Source organism: Carassius auratus, unplaced genomic scaffold (assembly GCF_003368295.1).
Source record: "Carassius auratus strain Wakin unplaced genomic scaffold, ASM336829v1 scaf_tig00217836, whole genome shotgun sequence".
Lineage (NCBI taxonomy): Eukaryota > Metazoa > Chordata > Actinopteri > Cypriniformes > Cyprinidae > Carassius > Carassius auratus.
In genome coordinates this window covers 383-21,081 of record NW_020529268.1, presented here as the reverse complement: position 1 = coordinate 21,081, position 20,699 = coordinate 383, and the positions used below count along the sequence as shown (strand labels likewise).

The following is a 20,699-nucleotide window of genomic DNA, read 5'->3' as shown; positions in this document are numbered from 1 at the left end:
TTATATTCAGAGATCGGGCATTGACTCTATTTTTTGCCAAATTTATTATATACTAAGTGAAAAAATTCCAAAAGCTTAAAGCACCTGGTATTCCTTGGCGGTCTCTCATCCAAGTACTAACCAGACCTAAACCTGCTAAGATTCAGAGATCGGGCATTGACTCTTTTTTTTTTTTTTTGCCAGATTATTATATAATTCGTGAAAAATATCCAAAAATTTAAAGCACCTGGTATTCCCAGGCAGTCTCCCATCCATGTACTAACCTGGCCCAAACCTGCTTATATTCAGAGATCGGGCATTGACTCTATTTTTTGCCAAATTTATTATATACTAAGTGAAAAAATTCCAAAAGCTTAAAGCACCTGGTATTCCTTGGCGGTCTCTCATCCAAGTACTAACCAGACCTAAACCTGCTAAGATTCAGAGATCGGGCATTGACTCTTTTTTTTTTTTTGCAAGATTATTATATAATTCGTGAAAAATATCCAAACATTTAAAGCACCTGGTATTCCCAGGCAGTCTCCCATCCATGTACTAACCTGGCGCAAACCTGCTTATATTCAGAGATCGGGCATTGACTCTATTTTTTGGCAAAATTATTATATACTAAGTGAAAAATTTCAAAAAAGCTTAGAGTACCTGGTATTCCCAGGCGGTCTCCCATCCAGGCACTAACCAGGCCCAAACCTGCTTAGCTTACGAGATCAGACAAGATCGGGCATAGCCAGGCTGGTATGGCCATAAGCGAAGACTGCTGCAAAGAGAAGGCTATTTAAAGATCAGCCAATCTACTCGCCAGTACATTATAAAAGTAGGAAAGAAACCCCAAAAGCTTAAAGCACCTGGTATTCCTAGGCGGTCTCTCATCCAAGTACTAACCAGACCTAAACCTGCTAAGATTCAGAGATCGGGCATTGACTCTTTTTTTTTTTTTTTGCAAGATTATTATATAATTTCGTGAAAAATATCCAAAAATTTAAAGCACCTGGTATTCCCAGGCAGTCTCCCATCCATGTACTAACCTGGCCCAAACCTGCTTATATTCAGAGATCGGGCACTGACTCTATTTTTTGCCAAATTTATTATATACTAAGTGAAAAAATTCCAAAAGCTTAAAGCACCTGGTATTCCTTGGCGGTCTCTCATCCAAGTACTAACCAGATCTAAACCTGCTAAGATTCAGAGATCGGGCATTGACTCTTTTTTTTTTTTTTTTGCCAGATTATTATATAATTCGTGAAAAATATCCAAAAATTTAAAGCACCTGGTATTCCCAGGCAGTCTCCCATCCATGTACTAACCTGGCCCAAACCTGCTTATATTCAGAGATCGGGCATTGACTCTATTTTTTGCCAAATTTATTATATACTAAGTGAAAAAATTCCAAAAGCTTAAAGCACCTGGTATTCCTTGGCGGTCTCTCATCCAAGTACTAACCAGACCTAAACCTGCTAAATTCAGAGATCGGGCATTGACTCTTTTTTTTTTTTTTGCAAGATTATTATATAATTCGTGAAAAATATCCAAACATTTAAAGCACCTGGTATTCCCAGGCAGTCTCCCATCCATGTACTAACCTGGCGCAAACCTGCTTATATTCAGAGATCGGGCATTGACTCTATTTTTTGGCAAAATTATTATATACTAAGTGAAAAATTTCAAAAAAGCTTACAGTACCTGGTATTCCCAGGCGGTCTCCCATCCAGGCACTAACCAGGCCCAAACCTGCTTAGCTTACGAGATCAGACAAGATCGGGCATAGCCAGGCTGGTATGGCCATAAGCGAAGACTGCTGCAAAGAGAAGGCTATTTAAAGATCAGCCAATCTACTCGCCAGTACATTATAAAAGTAGGAAAGAAACCCCAAAAGCTTAAAGCACCTGGTATTCCTAGGCGGTCTCTCATCCAAGTACTAACCTGGCCCAAACCTGCTTATATTCAGAGATCGGGCATTGACTCTATTTTTTGCCAAATTTATTATATACTAAGTGAAAAAATTCCAAAAGCTTAAAGCACCTGGTATTCCTTGGCGGTCTATCATCAAGTACTAACCAGACCTTAACCTGCTAAGATTCAGAGATCGGGCATTGACTTCTTTTTTTTTTTTTTTTTTGCAAGATTATTATATAATTCGTGAAAAATATCCAAAAATTTAAAGCACCTGGTATTCCCAGGCAGTCTCCCATCCATGTACTAACCTGGCCCAAACCTGCTTATATTCAGAGATCGGGCATTGACTCTATTTTTTGCCAAATTTATTATATACTAAGTGAAAAAATTCCAAAAGCTTAAAGCACCTGGTATTCCTTGGCGGTCTCTCATCCAAGTACTAACCAGACCTAAACCTGCTAAGATTCAGAGATCGGGCATTGACTCTTTTTTTTTTTTTTTTGCAAGATTATTATATAATTCGTGAAAAATATCCAAACATTTAAAGCACCTGGTATTCCCAGGCAGTCTCCCATCCATGTACTAACCTGGCGCAAACCTGCTTATATTCAGAGATCGGGCATTGACTCTATTTTTTGGCAAAATTATTATATACTAAGTGAAAAATTTCAAAAAAGCTTACAGTACCTGGTATTCCCAGGCGGTCTCCCATCCAGGCACTAACCAGGCCCAAACCTGCTTAGCTTACGAGATCAGACAAGATCGGGCATAGCCAGGCTGGTATGGCCATAAGCGAAGACTGCTGCAAAGAGAAGGCTATTTAAAGATCAGCCAATCTACTCGCCAGTACATTATAAAAGTAGGAAAGAAACCCCAAAAGCTTAAAGCACCTGGTATTCCTAGGCGGTCTCTCATCCAAGTACTAACCAGACCTAAACCTGCTAAGATTCAGAGATCGGGCATTGACTCTATTTTTTTTTTTTTTGCAAGATTATTATATAATTTGTGAAAAATATCCAAAAATTTAAAGCACCTGGTATTCCCAGGCAGTCTCCCATCCATGTACTAACCTGGCCCAAACCTGCTTATATTCAGAGATCGGGCATTGACTCTATTTTTTGCCAAATTTATTATATACTAAGTGAAAAAATTCCAAAAGCTTAAAGCACCTGGTATTCCTTGGCGGTCTCTCATCCAAGTACTAACCAGACCTAAACCTGCTAAGATTCAGAGATCGGGCATTGACTCTTTTTTTTTTTTTTGCCAGATTATTATATAATTCGTGAAAAATATCCAAAAATTTAAAGCACCTGGTATTCCCAGGCAGTCTCCCATCCATGTACTAACCTGGCGCAAACCTGCTTATATTCAGAGATCGGGCATTGACTCTATTTTTTGCCAAATTTATTATATACTAAGTGAAAAAATTCCAAAAGCTTAAAGCACCTGGTATTCCTTGGCGGTCTCTCATCCAAGTACTAACCAGACCTAAACCTGCTAAGATTCAGAGATCGGGCATTGACTCTTTTTTTTTTTTTTTTGCAAGATTATTATATAATTCGTGAAAAATATCCAAACATTTAAAGCACCTGGTATTCCCAGGCAGTCTCCCATCCATGTACTAACCTGGCGCAAACCTGCTTATATTCAGAGATCGGGCATTGACTCTATTTTTTGGCAAAATTATTATATACTAAGTGAAAAATTTCAAAAAGCTTACAGTACCTGGTATTCCCAGGCGGTCTCCCATCCAGGCACTAACCAGGCCCAAACCTGCTTAGCTTACGAGATCAGACAAGATCGGGCATAGCCAGGCTGGTATGGCCATAAGCGAAGACTGCTGCAAAGAGAAGGCTATTTAAAGATCAGCCAATCTACTCGCCAGTACATTATAAAAGTAGGAAAGAAACCCCAAAAGCTTAAAGCACCTGGTATTCCTAGGCGGTCTCTCATCCAAGTACTAACCAGACCTAAACCTGCTAAGATTCAGAGATCGGGCATTGACTCTATTTTTTTTTTTTTTTGCAAGATTATTATATAATTTGTGAAAAATATCCAAAAATTTAAAGCACCTGGTATTCCCAGGCAGTCTCCCATCCATGTACTAACCTGGCCCAAACCTGCTTATATTCAGAGATCGGGCATTGACTCTATTTTTTGCCAAATTTATTATATACTAAGTGAAAAAATTCCAAAAGCTTAAAGCACCTGGTATTCCTTGGCGGTCTCTCATCCAAGTACTAACCAGACCTAAACCTGCTAAGATTCAGAGATCGGGCATTGACTCTTTTTTTTTTTTTTTTGCCAGATTATTATATAATTCGTGAAAAATATCCAAAAATTTAAAGCACCTGGTATTCCCAGGCAGTCTCCCATCCATGTACTAACCTGGCGCAAACCTGCTTATATTCAGAGATCGGGCATTGACTCTATTTTTTGCCAAATTTATTATATACTAAGTGAAAAAATTCCAAAAGCTTAAAGCACCTGGTATTCCTTGGCGGTCTCTCATCCAAGTACTAACCAGACCTAAACCTGCTAAAATTCAGAGATCGGGCATTGACTCTTTTTTTTTTTTTTGCAAGATTATTATATAATTCGTGAAAAATATCCAAACATTTAAAGCACCTGGTATTCCCAGGCAGTCTCCCATCCATGTACTAACCTGGCGCAAACCTGCTTATATTCAGAGATCGGGCATTGACTCTATTTTTTGGCAAAATTATTATATACTAAGTGAAAAATTTCAAAAAAGCTTACAGTACCTGGTATTCCCAGGCGGTCTCCCATCCAGGCACTAACCAGGCCCAAACCTGCTTAGCTTACGAGATCAGACAAGATCGGGCATAGCCAGGCTGGTATGGCCATAAGCGAAGACTGCTGCAAAGAGAAGGCTATTTAAAGATCAGCCAATCTACTCGCCAGTACATTATAAAAGTAGGAAAGAAACCCCAAAAGCTTAAAGCACCTGGTATTCCTAGGCGGTCTCTCATCCAAGTACTAACCTGGCCCAAACCTGCTTATATTCAGAGATCGGGCATTGACTCTATTTTTTGGCAAATTTATTATATACTAAGTGAAAAAATTCCAAAAGCTTAAAGCACCTGGTATTCCTTGGCGGTCTCTCATCCAAGTACTAACCAGACCTAAACCTGCTAAGATTCAGAGATCGGGCATTGACTCTTTTTTTTTTTTTTTTTTGCAAGATTATTATATAATTCGTGAAAAATATCCAAACATTTAAAGCACCTGGTATTCCCAGGCAGTCTCCCATCCATGTACTAACCTGGCGCAAACCTGCTTATATTCAGAGATCGGGCATTGACTCTATTTTTTGGCAAAATTATTATATACTAAGTGAAAAATTTCAAAAAAGCTTAGAGTACCTGGTATTCCCAGGCGGTCTCCCATCCAGGCACTAACCAGGCCCAAACCTGCTTAGCTTACGAGATCAGACAAGATCGGGCATAGCCAGGCTGGTATGGCCATAAGCGAAGACTGCTGCAAAGAGAAGGCTATTTAAAGATCAGCCAATCTACTCGCCAGTACATTATAAAAGTAGGAAAGAAACCCCAAAAGCTTAAAGCACCTGGTATTCCTAGGCGGTCTCTCATCCAAGTACTAACCAGACCTAAACCTGCTAAGATTCAGAGATCGGGCATTGACTCTATTTTTTTTTTTTTTGCAAGATTATTATATAATTTGTGAAAAATATCCAAAAATTTAAAGCACCTGGTATTCCCAGGCAGTCTCCCATCCATGTACTAACCTGGCCCAAACCTGCTTATATTCAGAGATCGGGCATTGACTCTATTTTTTGCCAAATTTATTATATACTAAGTGAAAAAATTCCAAAAGCTTAAAGCACCTGGTATTCCTTGGCGGTCTCTCATCCAAGTACTAACCAGACCTAAACCTGCTAAGATTCAGAGATCGGGCATTGACTCTTTTTTTTTTTTTGCAAGATTATTATATAATTCGTGAAAAATATCCAAAAATTTAAAGCACCTGGTATTCCCAGGCAGTCTCCCATCCATGTACTAACCTGGCGCAAACCTGCTTATATTCAGAGATCGGGCATTGACTCTATTTTTTGGCAAAATTATTATATACTAAGTGAAAAATTTCAAAAAAGCTTACAGTACCTGGCATTCCCAGGCGGTCTCCCATCCAGGCACTAACCAGGCCCAAACCTGCTTAGCTTACGAGATCAGACAAGATCGGGCATAGCCAGGCTGGTATGGCCATAAGCGAAGACTGCTGCAAAGAGAAGGCTATTTAAAGATCAGCCAATCTACTCGCCAGTACATTATTAAAGTAGGAAAGAAACCCCAAAAGCTTAAAGCACCTGGTATTCCTAGGCGGTCTCTCATCCAAGTACTAACCTGGCCCAAACCTGCTTATATTCAGAGATCGGGCATTGACTCTATTTTTTGCCAAATTTATTATATACTAAGTGAAAAAATTCCAAAAGCTTAAAGCACCTGGTATTCCTTGGCGGTCTCTCATCCAAGTACTAACCAGACCTAAACCTGCTAAGATTCAGAGATCGGGCATTGACTCTTTTTTTTTTTTTTTTTTGCAAGATTATTATATAATTCGTGAAAAATATCCAAACATTTAAAGCACCTGGTATTCCCAGGCAGTCTCCCATCCATGTACTAACCTGGCGCAAACCTGCTTATATTCAGAGATCGGGCATTGACTCTATTTTTTGGCAAAATTATTATATACTAAGTGAAAAATTTCAAAAAAGCTTAGAGTACCTGGTATTCCCAGGCGGTCTCCCATCCAGGCACTAACCAGGCCCAAACCTGCTTAGCTTACGAGATCAGACAAGATCGGGCATAGCCAGGCTGGTATGGCCATAAGCGAAGACTGCTGCAAAGAGAAGGCTATTTAAAGATCAGCCAATCTACTCGCCAGTACATTATAAAAGTAGGAAAGAAACCCCAAAAGCTTAAAGCACCTGGTATTCCTAGGCGGTCTCTCATCCAAGTACTAACCTGGCCCAAACCTGCTTATATTCAGAGATCGGGCATTGACTCTATTTTTTGGCAAATTTATTATATACTAAGTGAAAAAATTCCAAAAGCTTAAAGCACCTGGTATTCCTTGGCGGTCTCTCATCCAAGTACTAACCAGACCTAAACCTGCTAAGATTCAGAGATCGGGCATTGACTCTTTTTTTTTTTTTTTTTTGCAAGATTATTATATAATTCGTGAAAAATATCCAAACATTTAAAGCACCTGGTATTCCCAGGCAGTCTCCCATCCATGTACTAACCTGGCGCAAACCTGCTTATATTCAGAGATCGGGCATTGACTCTATTTTTTGGCAAAATTATTATATACTAAGTGAAAAATTTCAAAAAAGCTTAGAGTACCTGGTATTCCCAGGCGGTCTCCCATCCAGGCACTAACCAGGCCCAAACCTGCTTAGCTTACGAGATCAGACAAGATCGGGCATAGCCAGGCTGGTATGGCCATAAGCGAAGACTGCTGCAAAGAGAAGGCTATTTAAAGATCAGCCAATCTACTCGCCAGTACATTATAAAAGTAGGAAAGAAACCCCAAAAGCTTAAAGCACCTGGTATTCCTAGGCGGTCTCTCATCCAAGTACTAACCAGACCTAAACCTGCTAAGATTCAGAGATCGGGCATTGACTCTATTTTTTTTTTTTTTTGCAAGATTATTATATAATTTGTGAAAAATATCCAAAAATTTAAAGCACCTGGTATTCCCAGGCAGTCTCCCATCCATGTACTAACCTGGCCCAAACCTGCTTATATTCAGAGATCGGGCACTGACTCTATTTTTTGCCAAATTTATTATATACTAAGTGAAAAAATTCCAAAAGCTTAAAGCACCTGGTATTCCTTGGCGGTCTCTCATCCAAGTACTAACCAGATCTAAACCTGCTAAGATTCAGAGATCGGGCATTGACTCTTTTTTTTTTTTTTTTTGCCAGATTATTATATAATTCGTGAAAAATATCCAAAAATTTAAAGCACCTGGTATTCCCAGGCAGTCTCCCATCCATGTACTAACCTGGCGCAAACCTGCTTATATTCAGAGATCGGGCATTGACTCTATTTTTTGCCAAATTTATTATATACTAAGTGAAAAAATTCCAAAAGCTTAAAGCACCTGGTATTCCTTGGCGGTCTCTCATCCAAGTACTAACTAGACCTAAACCTGCTAAATTCAGAGATCGGGCATTGACTCTTTTTTTTTTTTTGCAAGATTATTATATAATTCGTGAAAAATATCCAAACATTTAAAGCACCTGGTATTCCCAGGCAGTCTCCCATCCATGTACTAACCTGGCGCAAACCTGCTTATATTCAGAGATCGGGCATTGACTCTATTTTTGGCAAAATTATTATATACTAAGTGAAAAATTTCAAAAAAGCTTAGAGTACCTGGTATTCCCAGGCGGTCTCCCATCCAGGCACTAACCAGGCCCAAACCTGCTTAGCTTACGAGATCAGACAAGATCGGGCATAGCCAGGCTGGTATGGCCATAAGCGAAGACTGCTGCAAAGAGAAGGCTATTTAAAGATCAGCCAATCTACTCGCCAGTACATTATAAAAGTAGGAAAGAAACCCCAAAAGCTTAAAGCACCTGGTATTCCTAGGCGGTCTCTCATCCAAGTACTAACCTGGCCCAAACCTGCTTATATTCAGAGATCGGGCATTGACTCTATTTTTTGCCAAATTTATTATATACTAAGTGAAAAAATTCCAAAAGCTTAAAGCACCTGGTATTCCTTGGCGGTCTATCATTCAAGTACTAACCAGACCTTAACCTGCTAAGATTCAGAGATCGGGCATTGACTTCTTTTTTTTTTTTTTTTTTTGCAAGATTATTATATAATTCGTGAAAAATATCCAAACATTTAAAGCACCTGGTATTCCCAGGCAGTCTCCCATCCATGTACTAACCTGGCGCAAACCTGCTTATATTCAGAGATCGGGCATTGACTCTATTTTTTGGCAAAATTATTATATACTAAGTGAAAAATTTCAAAAAAGCTTAGAGTACCTGGTATTCCCAGGCGGTCTCCCATCCAGGCACTAACCAGGCCCAAACCTGCTTAGCTTACGAGATCAGACAAGATCGGGCATAGCCAGGCTGGTATGGCCATAAGCGAAGACTGCTGCAAAGAGAAGGCTATTTAAAGATCAGCCAATCTACTCGCCAGTACATTATAAAAGTAGGAAAGAAACCCCAAAAGCTTAAAGCACCTGGTATTCCTAGGCGGTCTCTCATCCAAGTACTAACCAGACCTAAACCTGCTAAGATTCAGAGATCGGGCATTGACTCTATTTTTTTTTTTTTTTGCAAGATTATTATATAATTTGTGAAAAATATCCAAAAATTTAAAGCACCTGGTATTCCCAGGCAGTCTCCCATCCATGTACTAACCTGGCCCAAACCTGCTTATATTCAGAGATCGGGCATTGACTCTATTTTTTGCCAAATTTATTATATACTAAGTGAAAAAATTCCAAAAGCTTAAAGCACCTGGTATTCCTTGGCGGTCTCTCATCCAAGTACTAACCAGACCTAAACCTGCTAAGATTCAGAGATCGGGCATTGACTCTTTTTTTTTTTTTTGCAAGATTATTATATAATTCGTGAAAAATATCCAAAAATTTAAAGCACCTGGTATTCCCAGGCAGTCTCCCATCCATGTACTAACCTGGCGCAAACCTGCTTATATTCAGAGATCGGGCATTGACTCTATTTTTTGGCAAAATTATTATATACTAAGTGAAAAATTTCAAAAAAGCTTACAGTACCTGGTATTCCAGGCGGTCTCCCATCCAGGCACTAACCAGGCCCAAACCTGCTTAGCTTACGAGATCAGACAAGATCGGGCATAGCCAGGCTGGTATGGCCATAAGCGAAGACTGCTGCAAAGAGAAGGCTATTTAAAGATCAGCCAATCTACTCGCCAGTACATTATAAAAGTAGGAAAGAAACCCCAAAAGCTTAAAGCACCTGGTATTCCTAGGCGGTCTCTCATCCAAGTACTAACCTGGCCCAAACCTGCTTATATTCAGAGATCGGGCATTGACTCTATTTTTTGGCAAATTTATTATATACTAAGTGAAAAAATTCCAAAAGCTTAAAGCACCTGGTATTCCTTGGCGGTCTCTCATCCAAGTACTAACCAGACCTAAACCTGCTAAGATTCAGAGATCGGGCATTGACTCTTTTTTTTTTTTTTTTTTTGCAAGATTATTATATAATTCGTGAAAAATATCCAAACATTTAAAGCACCTGGTATTCCCAGGCAGTCTCCCATCCATGTACTAACCTGGCGCAAACCTGCTTATATTCAGAGATCGGGCATTGACTCTATTTTTTGGCAAAATTATTATATACTAAGTGAAAAATTTCAAAAAAGCTTAGAGTACCTGGTATTCCCAGGCGGTCTCCCATCCAGGCACTAACCAGGCCCAAACCTGCTTAGCTTACGAGATCAGACAAGATCGGGCATAGCCAGGCTGGTATGGCCATAAGCGAAGACTGCTGCAAAGAGAAGGCTATTTAAAGATCAGCCAATCTACTCGCCAGTACATTATAAAAGTAGGAAAGAAACCCCAAAAGCTTAAAGCACCTGGTATTCCTAGGCGGTCTCTCATCCAAGTACTAACCAGACCTAAACCTGCTAAGATTCAGAGATCGGGCATTGACTCTTTTTTTTTTTTTTTGCAAGATTATTATATAATTTGTGAAAAATATCCAAAAATTTAAAGCACCTGGTATTCCCAGGCAGTCTCCCATCCATGTACTAACCTGGCCCAAACCTGCTTATATTCAGAGATCGGGCATTGACTCTATTTTTTGCCAAATTTATTATATACTAAGTGAAAAAATTCCAAAAGCTTAAAGCACCTGGTATTCCTTGGCGGTCTCTCATCCAAGTACTAACCAGACCTAAACCTGCTAAGATTCAGAGATCGGGCATTGACTCTTTTTTTTTTTTTGCAAGATTATTATATAATTCGTGAAAAATATCCAAACATTTAAAGCACCTGGTATTCCCAGGCAGTCTCCCATCCATGTACTAACCTGGCGCAAACCTGCTTATATTCAGAGATCGGGCATTGACTCTATTTTTTGGCAAAATTATTATATACTAAGTGAAAAATTTCAAAAAAGCTTACAGTACCTGGCATTCCCAGGCGGTCTCCCATCCAGGCACTAACCAGGCCCAAACCTGCTTAGCTTACGAGATCAGACAAGATCGGGCATAGCCAGGCTGGTATGGCCATAAGCGAAGACTGCTGCAAAGAGAAGGCTATTTAAAGATCAGCCAATCTACTCGCCAGTACATTATAAAAGTAGGAAAGAAACCCCAAAAGCTTAAAGCACCTGGTATTCCTAGGCGGTCTCTCATCCAAGTACTAACCTGGCCCAAACCTGCTTATATTCAGAGATCGGGCATTGACTCTATTTTTTGCCAAATTTATTATATACTAAGTGAAAAAATTCCAAAAGCTTAAAGCACCTGGTATTCCTTGGCGGTCTCTCATCCAAGTACTAACCAGACCTAAACCTGCTAAGATTCAGAGATCGGGCATTGACTCTTTTTTTTTTTTTTTTTGCAAGATTATTATATAATTCGTGAAAAATATCCAAACATTTAAAGCACCTGGTATTCCCAGGCAGTCTCCCATCCATGTACTAACCTGGCGCAAACCTGCTTATATTCAGAGATCGGGCATTGACTCTATTTTTTGGCAAAATTATTATATACTAAGTGAAAAATTTCAAAAAAGCTTAGAGTACCTGGTATTCCCAGGCGGTCTCCCATCCAGGCACTAACCAGGCCCAAACCTGCTTAGCTTACGAGATCAGACAAGATCGGGCATAGCCAGGCTGGTATGGCCATAAGCGAAGACTGCTGCAAAGAGAAGGCTATTTAAAGATCAGCCAATCTACTCGCCAGTACATTATAAAAGTAGGAAAGAAACCCAAAAGCTTAAAGCACCTGGTATTCCTAGGCGGTCTCTCATCCAAGTACTAACCTGGCCCAAACCTGCTTATATTCAGAGATCGGGCATTGACTCTATTTTTTGGCAAATTTATTATATACTAAGTGAAAAAATTCCAAAAGCTTAAAGCACCTGGTATTCCTTGGCGGTCTCTCATCCAAGTACTAACCAGACCTAAACCTGCTAAGATTCAGAGATCGGGCATTGACTCTATTTTTTTTTTTTTTTTGCAAGATTATTATATAATTCGTGAAAAATATCCAAAAATTTAAAGCACCTGGTATTCCCAGGCAGTCTCCCATCCATGTACTAACCTGGCCCAAACCTGCTTATATTCAGAGATCGGGCATTGACTCTATTTTTTGCCAAATTTATTATATACTAAGTGAAAAAATTCCAAAAGCTTAAAGCACCTGGTATTCCTTGGCGGTCTCTCATCCAAGTACTAACCAGACCTAAACCTGCTAAGATTCAGAGATCGGGCATTGACTCTTTTTTTTTTTTTTTTTGCCAGATTATTATATAATTCGTGAAAAATATCCAAAAATTTAAAGCACCTGGTATTCCCAGGCAGTCTCCCATCCATGTACTAACCTGGCGCAAACCTGCTTATATTCAGAGATCGGGCATTGACTCTATTTTTTGCCAAATTTATTATATACTAAGTGAAAAAATTCCAAAAGCTTAAAGCACCTGGTATTCCTTGGCGGTCTCTCATCCAAGTACTAACCAGACCTAAACCTGCTAAGATTCAGAGATCGGGCATTGACTCTTTTTTTTTTTTTGCAAGATTATTATATAATTCGTGAAAAATATCCAAACATTTAAAGCACCTGGTATTCCCAGGCAGTCTCCCATCCATGTACTAACCTGGCGCAAACCTGCTTATATTCAGAGATCGGGCATTGACTCTATTTTTTGGCAAAATTATTATATACTAAGTGAAAAATTTCAAAAAAGCTTACAGTACCTGGTATTCCCAGGCGGTCTCCCATCCAGGCACTAACCAGGCCCAAACCTGCTTAGCTTACGAGATCAGACAAGATCGGGCATAGCCAGGCTGGTATGGCCATAAGCGAAGACTGCTGCAAAGAGAAGGCTATTTAAAGATCAGCCAATCTACTCGCCAGTACATTATAAAAGTAGGAAAGAAACCCCAAAAGCTTAAAGCACCTGGTATTCCTAGGCGGTCTCTCATCCAAGTACTAACCTGGCCCAAACCTGCTTAATATTCAGAGATCGGGCATTGACTCTATTTTTTTTTTTTTTTTGCAAGATTATTATATAATTTGTGAAAAATATCCAAAAATTTAAAGCACCTGGTATTCCCAGGCAGTCTCCCATCCATGTACTAACCTGGCCCAAACCTGCTTATATTCAGAGATCGGGCATTGACTCTATTTTTTGCCAAATTTATTATATACTAAGTGAAAAAATTCCAAAAGCTTAAAGCACCTGGTATTCCTTGGCGGTCTCTCATCCAAGTACTAACCAGACCTAAACCTGCTAAGATTCAGAGATCGGGCATTGACTCTTTTTTTTTTTTTTTTGCCAGATTATTATATAATTCGTGAAAAATATCCAAAAATTTAAAGCACCTGGTATTCCCAGGCAGTCTCCCATCCATGTACTAACCTGGCGCAAACCTGCTTATATTCAGAGATCGGGCATTGACTCTATTTTTTGCCAAATTTATTATATACTAAGTGAAAAAATTCCAAAAGCTTAAAGCACCTGGTATTCCTTGGCGGTCTCTCATCCAAGTACTAACCAGACCTAAACCTGCTAAGATTCAGAGATCGGGCATTGACTCTTTTTTTTTTTTTGCAAGATTATTATATAATTCGTGAAAAATATCCAAACATTTAAAGCACCTGGTATTCCCAGGCAGTCTCCCATCCATGTACTAACCTGGCCCAAACCTGCTTATATTCAGAGATCGGGCATTGACTCTATTTTTTTTTTTTTTGCAAGATTATATAATTTGTGAAAATCCAAAAATTTTAAAGCACCTGGTATTCCCAGGCAGTCTCCCATCCATGTACTAACCTGGCCCAAACCTGCTTATATTCAGAGATCGGGCATTGACTCTATTTTTTGCCAAATTTATTATATACTAAGTGAAAAAATTCCAAAAGCTTAAAGCACCTGGTATTCCTTGGCGGTCTCTCATCCAAGTACTAACCAGACCTAAACCTGCTAAGATTCAGAGATCGGGCATTGACTCTTTTTTTTTTTTTTTTGCAAGATTATTATATAATTCGTGAAAAATATCCAAAAATTTAAAGCACCTGGTATTCCCAGGCAGTCTCCCATCCATGTACTAACCTGGCCCAAACCTGCTTATATTCAGAGATCGGGCATTGACTCTATTTTTTGCCAAATTTATTATATACTAAGTGAAAAAATTCCAAAAGCTTAAAGCACCTGGTATTCCTTGGCGGTCTCTCATCCAAGTACTAACCAGACCTAAACCTGCTAAGATTCAGAGATCGGGCATTGACTCTTTTTTTTTTTTTTTGCAAGATTATTATATAATTCGTGAAAAATATCCAAACATTTAAAGCACCTGGTATTCCCAGGCAGTCTCCCATCCATGTACTAACCTGGCGCAAACCTGCTTATATTCAGAGATCGGGCATTGACTCTATTTTTTGGCAAAATTATTATATACTAAGTGAAAAATTTCAAAAAAGCTTACAGTACCTGGTATTCCCAGGCGGTCTCCCATCCAGGCACTAACCAGGCCCAAACCTGCTTAGCTTACGAGATCAGACAAGATCGGGCATAGCCAGGCTGGTATGGCCATAAGCGAAGACTGCTGCAAAGAGAAGGCTATTTAAAGATCAGCCAATCTACTCGCCAGTACATTATAAAAGTAGGAAAGAAACCCCAAAAGCTTAAAGCACCTGGTATTCCTAGGCGGTCTCTCATCCAAGTACTAACCTGGCCCAAACCTGCTTATATTCAGAGATCGGGCATTGACTCTATTTTTTGCCAAATTTATTATATACTAAGTGAAAAAATTCCAAAAGCTTAAAGCACCTGGTATTCCTTGGCGGTCTCTCATCCAAGTACTAACCAGACCTAAACCTGCTAAGATTCAGAGATCGGGCATTGACTCTTTTTTTTTTTTTTTTTTTGCAAGATTATTATATAATTCGTGAAAAATATCCAAACATTTAAAGCACCTGGTATTCCCAGGCAGTCTCCCATCCATGTACTAACCTGGCGCAAACCTGCTTATATTCAGAGATCGGGCATTGACTCTATTTTTTGGCAAAATTATTATATACTAAGTGAAAAATTTCAAAAAAGCTTAGAGTACCTGGTATTCCCAGGCGGTCTCCCATCCAGGCACTAACCAGGCCCAAACCTGCTTAGCTTACGAGATCAGACAAGATCGGGCATAGCCAGGCTGGTATGGCCATAAGCGAAGACTGCTGCAAAGAGAAGGCTATTTAAAGATCAGCCAATCTACTCGCCAGTACATTATAAAAGTAGGAAAGAAACCCCAAAAGCTTAAAGCACCTGGTATTCCTAGGCGGTCTCTCATCCAAGTACTAACCAGACCTAAACCTGCTAAGATTCAGAGATCGGGCATTGACTCTTTTTTTTTTTTTTTGCAAGATTATTATATAATTTGTGAAAAATATCCAAAAATTTAAAGCACCTGGTATTCCCAGGCAGTCTCCCATCCATGTACTAACCTGGCCCAAACCTGCTTATATTCAGAGATCGGGCATTGACTCTATTTTTTGCCAAATTTATTATATACTAAGTGAAAAAATTCCAAAAGCTTAAAGCACCTGGTATTCCTTGGCGGTCTCTCATCCAAGTACTAACCAGACCTAAACCTGCTAAGATTCAGAGATCGGGCATTGACTCTTTTTTTTTTTTTTTGCAAGATTATTATATAATTCGTGAAAAATATCCAAAAATTTAAAGCACCTGGTATTCCCAGGCAGTCTCCCATCCATGTACTAACCTGGCGCAAACCTGCTTATATTCAGAGATCGGGCATTGACTCTATTTTTTGGCAAAATTATTATATACTAAGTGAAAAATTTCAAAAAAGCTTACAGTACCTGGTATTCCCAGGCGGTCTCCCATCCAGGCACTAACCAGGCCCAAACCTGCTTAGCTTACGAGATCAGACAAGATCGGGCATAGCCAGGCTGGTATGGCCATAAGCGAAGACTGCTGCAAAGAGAAGGCTATTTAAAGATCAGCCAATCTACTCGCCAGTACATTATAAAAGTAGGAAAGAAACCCCAAAAGCTTAAAGCACCTGGTATTCCTAGGCGGTCTCTCATCCAAGTACTAACCTGGCCCAAACCTGCTTATATTCAGAGATCGGGCATTGACTCTATTTTTTGCCAAATTTATTATATACTAAGTGAAAAAATTCCAAAAGCTTAAAGCACCTGGTATTCCTTGGCGGTCTCTCATCCAAGTACTAACCAGACCTAAACCTGCTAAGATTCAGAGATCGGGCATTGACTCTTTTTTTTTTTTTTTTTTGCAAGATTATTATATAATTCGTGAAAAATATCCAAAAATTTAAAGCACCTGGTATTCCCAGGCAGTCTCCCATCCATGTACTAACCTGGCGCAAACCTGCTTATATTCAGAGATCGGGCATTGACTCTATTTTTTGCAAAATTATTATATACTAAGTGAAAAATTTCAAAAAAGCTTAAAGTACCTGGTATTCCCAGGCGGTCTCCCATCCAGGCACTAACCAGGCCCAAACCTGCTTAGCTTACGAGATCAGACAAGATCGGGCATAGCCAGGCTGGTATGGCCATAAGCGAAGACTGCTGCAAAGAGAAGGCTATTTAAAGATCAGCCAATCTACTCGCCAGTACATTATAAAAGTAGGAAAGAAACCCCAAAAGCTTAAAGCACCTGGTATTCCTAGGCGGTCTCTCATCCAAGTACTAACCTGGCCCAAACCTGCTTATATTCAGAGATCGGGCATTGACTCTATTTTTTGGCAAATTTATTATATACTAAGTGAAAAAATTCCAAAAGCTTAAAGCACCTGGTATTCCTTGGCGGTCTCTCATCCAAGTACTAACCAGACCTAAACCTGCTAAGATTCAGAGATCGGGCATTGACTCTTTTTTTTTTTTTTTTTTGCAAGATTATTATATAATTCGTGAAAAATATCCAAACATTTAAAGCACCTGGTATTCCCAGGCAGTCTCCCATCCATGTACTAACCTGGCGCAAACCTGCTTATATTCAGAGATCGGGCATTGACTCTATTTTTTGGCAAAATTATTATATACTAAGTGAAAAATTTCAAAAAAGCTTAGAGTACCTGGTATTCCCAGGCGGTCTCCCATCCAGGCACTAACCAGGCCCAAACCTGCTTAGCTTACGAGATCAGACAAGATCGGGCATAGCCAGGCTGGTATGGCCATAAGCGAAGACTGCTGCAAAGAGAAGGCTATTTAAAGATCAGCCAATCTACTCGCCAGTACATTATAAAAGTAGGAAAGAAACCCCAAAAGCTTAAAGCACCTGGTATTCCTAGGCGGTCTCTCATCCAAGTACTAACCAGACCTAAACCTGCTAAGATTCAGAGATCGGGCATTGACTCTATTTTTTTTTTTTTTTGCAAGATTATTATATAATTTGTGAAAAATATCCAAAAATTTAAAGCACCTGGTATTCCCAGGCAGTCTCCCATCCATGTACTAACCTGGCCCAAACCTGCTTATATTCAGAGATCGGGCATTGACTCTATTTTTTGCCAAATTTATTATATACTAAGTGAAAAAATTCCAAAAGCTTAAAGCACCTGGTATTCCTTGGCGGTCTCTCATCCAAGTACTAACCAGATCTAAACCTGCTAAGATTCAGAGATCGGGCATTGACTCTTTTTTTTTTTTTTTTGCCAGATTATTATATAATTCGTGAAAAATATCCAAAAATTTAAAGCACCTGGTATTCCCAGGCAGTCTCCCATCCATGTACTAACCTGGCGCAAACCTGCTTATATTCAGAGATCGGGCATTGACTCTATTTTTTGCCAAATTTATTATATACTAAGTGAAAAAATTCCAAAAGCTTAAAGCACCTGGTATTCCTTGGCGGTCTCTCATCCAAGTACTAACCAGACCTAAACCTGCTAAGATTCAGAGATCGGGCATTGACTCTTTTTTTTTTTTTTGCAAGATTATTATATAATTCGTGAAAAATATCCAAACATTTAAAGCACCTGGTATTCCCAGGCAGTCTCCCATCCATGTACTAACCTGGCGCAAACCTGCTTATATTCAGAGATCGGGCATTGACTCTATTTTTTGGCAAAATTATTATATACTAAGTGAAAAATTTCAAAAAAGCTTACAGTACCTGGTATTCCCAGGCGGTCTCCATCCAGGCACTAACCAGGCCAAACCTGCTTAGCTTACGAGATCAGACAAGATCGGGCATAGCCAGGCTGGTATGGCCATAAGCGAAGACTGCTGCAAAGAGAAGGCTATTTAAAGATCAGCCAATCTACTCGCCAGTACATTATAAAAGTAGGAAAGAAACCCCAAAAGCTTAAAGCACCTGGTATTCCTAGGCGGTCTCTCATCCAAGTACTAACCTGGCCCAAACCTGCTTATATTCAGAGATCGGGCATTGACTCTATTTTTTGCCAAATTTATTATATACTAAGTGAAAAAATTCCAAAAGCTTAAAGCACCTGGTATTCCTTGGCGGTCTCTCATTCAAGTACTAACCAGACCTTAACCTGCTAAGATTCAGAGATCGGGCATTGACTTCTTCTTTTTTTTTTTTTTTTGCAAGATTATTATATAATTCGTGAAAAATATCCAAAAATTTAAAGCACCTGGTATTCCCAGGCAGTCTCCCATCCATGTACTAACCTGGCCAAACCTGCTTATATTCAGAGATCGGGCATTGACTCTATTTTTTGGCAAAATTATTATATACTAAGTGAAAAAATTTCAAAAAAGCTTAAGTACCTGGTATTCCCAGGCGGTCTCCCATCCAGGCACTAACCAGGCCCAAACCTGCTTAGCTTACGAGATCAGACAAGATCGGGCATAGCCAGGCTGTATGGCCATAAGCGAAGACTGCTGCAAAGAGAAGGCTATTTAAAGATCAGCCAATCTACTCGCCAGTACATTATAAAAGTAGGAAAGAAACCCAAAAGCTTAAAGCACCTGGTATTCCTAGGCGGTCTCTCATCCAAGTACTAACCAGACCTAAACCTGCTAAGATTCAGAGATCGGGCATTGACTCTATTTTTTTTTTTTTGCAAGATTATTATATAATTTGTGAAAATATCCAAAAATTTAAAGCACCTGGTATTCCCAGGCAGTCTCCCATCCATGTACTAACCTGGCCCAAACCTGCTTATATTCAGAGATCGGGCATTGACTCTATTTTTTGCCAAATTTATTATATACTAAGTGAAAAAATTCCAAAAGCTTAAAGCACCTGGTATTCCTTGGCGGTCTCTCATCCAAGTACTAACCAGACCTAAACCTGCTAAGATTCAGAGATCGGGCATTGACTCTTTTTTTTTTTTTGCAAGATTATTATATAATTCGTGAAAAATATCCAAAAATTTAAAGCACCTGGTATTCCCAGGCAGTCTCCCATCCATGTACTAACCTGGCGCAAACCTGCTTATATTCAGAGATCGGGCATTGACTCTATTTTTTGGCAAAATTATTATATACTAAGTGAAAAATTTCAAAAAAGCTTACAGTACCTGGTATTCCCAGGCGGTCTCCCATCCAGGCACTAACCAGGCCCAAACCTGCTTAGCTTACGAGATCAGACAAGATCGGGCATAGCCAGGCTGGTATGGCCATAAGCGAAGACTGCTGCAAAGAGAAGGCTATTTAAAGATCAGCCAATCTACTCGCCAGTACATTATAAAAGTAGGAAAGAAACCCCAAAAGCTTAAAGCACCTGGTATTCCTAGGCGGTCTCTCATCCAAGTACTAACCTGGCCCAAACCTGCTTATATTCAGAGATCGGGCATTGACTCTATTTTTTGGCAAATTTATTATATACTAAGTGAAAAAATTCCAAAAGCTTAAAGCACCTGGTATTCCTTGGCGGTCTCTCATCCAAGTACTAACCAGACCTAAACCTGCTAAGATTCAGAGATCGGGCATTGACTCTTTTTTTTTTTTTTTTTTGCAAGATTATTATATAATTCGTGAAAAATATCCAAACATTTAAAGCACCTGGTATTCCCAGGCAGTCTCCCATCCATGTACTAACCTGGCGCAAACCTGCTTATATTCAGAGATCGGGCATTGACTCTATTTTTTGGCAAAATTATTATATACTAAGTGAAAAATTTCAAAAAAGCTTAGAGTACCTGGTATTCCAGGCGGTCTCCCATCCAGGCACTAACCAGGCCCAAACCTGCTTAGCTTACGAGATCAGACAAGATCGGGCATAGCCAGGCTGGTATGGCCATAAGCGAAGACTGCTGCAAAGAGAAGGCTATTTAAAGATCAGCCAATCTACTCGCCAGTACATTATAAAAGTAGGAAAGAAACCCCAAAAGCTTAAAGCACCTGGTATTCCTAGGCGGTCTCTCATCCAAGTACTAACCAGACCTAAACCTGCTAAGATTCAGAGATCGGGCATTGACTCTATTTTTTTTTTTTGCAAGATTATTATATAATTTGTGAAAAATATTCCAAAAATTTAAAGCACCTGGTATTCCCAGGCAGTCTCCCATCCATGTACTAACCTGCCCAAACCTGCTTATATTCAGAGATCGGGCATTGACTCTATTTTTT

The 20,699-nt window shown here is 39.4% G+C and overlaps 25 pseudogenes; all 25 read right to left on the bottom strand.

The window, feature by feature from the left end:
* Positions 1–627: 627 nt before the first annotated feature.
* LOC113103527 (uncharacterized) lies at positions 628–746 on the bottom strand (annotated as a pseudogene).
* A 919-nt stretch (positions 747–1,665) lies between these two features.
* Positions 1,666–1,784, bottom strand: LOC113103506 (uncharacterized; annotated as a pseudogene).
* A 781-nt stretch (positions 1,785–2,565) lies between these two features.
* LOC113103505 (uncharacterized) lies at positions 2,566–2,684 on the bottom strand (annotated as a pseudogene).
* A 919-nt stretch (positions 2,685–3,603) lies between these two features.
* Positions 3,604–3,722, bottom strand: LOC113103504 (uncharacterized; annotated as a pseudogene).
* Positions 3,723–4,643: 921 nt separating this feature from the next.
* Positions 4,644–4,762, bottom strand: LOC113103538 (uncharacterized; annotated as a pseudogene).
* A 502-nt stretch (positions 4,763–5,264) lies between these two features.
* Positions 5,265–5,383, bottom strand: LOC113103525 (uncharacterized; annotated as a pseudogene).
* Positions 5,384–6,023: 640 nt separating this feature from the next.
* On the bottom strand, positions 6,024–6,142 carry LOC113103510 (uncharacterized; annotated as a pseudogene).
* A 502-nt stretch (positions 6,143–6,644) lies between these two features.
* On the bottom strand, positions 6,645–6,763 carry LOC113103524 (uncharacterized; annotated as a pseudogene).
* Positions 6,764–7,265: 502 nt separating this feature from the next.
* On the bottom strand, positions 7,266–7,384 carry LOC113103523 (uncharacterized; annotated as a pseudogene).
* A 919-nt stretch (positions 7,385–8,303) lies between these two features.
* Positions 8,304–8,422, bottom strand: LOC113103522 (uncharacterized; annotated as a pseudogene).
* A 504-nt stretch (positions 8,423–8,926) lies between these two features.
* Positions 8,927–9,045, bottom strand: LOC113103521 (uncharacterized; annotated as a pseudogene).
* Positions 9,046–9,687: 642 nt separating this feature from the next.
* Positions 9,688–9,805, bottom strand: LOC113103532 (uncharacterized; annotated as a pseudogene).
* A 503-nt stretch (positions 9,806–10,308) lies between these two features.
* Positions 10,309–10,427, bottom strand: LOC113103520 (uncharacterized; annotated as a pseudogene).
* A 639-nt stretch (positions 10,428–11,066) lies between these two features.
* On the bottom strand, positions 11,067–11,185 carry LOC113103509 (uncharacterized; annotated as a pseudogene).
* Positions 11,186–11,686: 501 nt separating this feature from the next.
* LOC113103519 (uncharacterized) lies at positions 11,687–11,805 on the bottom strand (annotated as a pseudogene).
* Positions 11,806–12,862: 1,057 nt separating this feature from the next.
* Positions 12,863–12,981, bottom strand: LOC113103537 (uncharacterized; annotated as a pseudogene).
* A 1,617-nt stretch (positions 12,982–14,598) lies between these two features.
* On the bottom strand, positions 14,599–14,717 carry LOC113103526 (uncharacterized; annotated as a pseudogene).
* Positions 14,718–15,220: 503 nt separating this feature from the next.
* Positions 15,221–15,339, bottom strand: LOC113103518 (uncharacterized; annotated as a pseudogene).
* Positions 15,340–15,980: 641 nt separating this feature from the next.
* On the bottom strand, positions 15,981–16,099 carry LOC113103515 (uncharacterized; annotated as a pseudogene).
* A 501-nt stretch (positions 16,100–16,600) lies between these two features.
* LOC113103516 (uncharacterized) lies at positions 16,601–16,719 on the bottom strand (annotated as a pseudogene).
* A 502-nt stretch (positions 16,720–17,221) lies between these two features.
* On the bottom strand, positions 17,222–17,340 carry LOC113103517 (uncharacterized; annotated as a pseudogene).
* Positions 17,341–18,261: 921 nt separating this feature from the next.
* On the bottom strand, positions 18,262–18,378 carry LOC113103535 (uncharacterized; annotated as a pseudogene).
* Positions 18,379–18,882: 504 nt separating this feature from the next.
* On the bottom strand, positions 18,883–18,999 carry LOC113103536 (uncharacterized; annotated as a pseudogene).
* A 637-nt stretch (positions 19,000–19,636) lies between these two features.
* On the bottom strand, positions 19,637–19,755 carry LOC113103503 (uncharacterized; annotated as a pseudogene).
* A 502-nt stretch (positions 19,756–20,257) lies between these two features.
* On the bottom strand, positions 20,258–20,375 carry LOC113103534 (uncharacterized; annotated as a pseudogene).
* Positions 20,376–20,699: the final 324 nt, after the last annotated feature.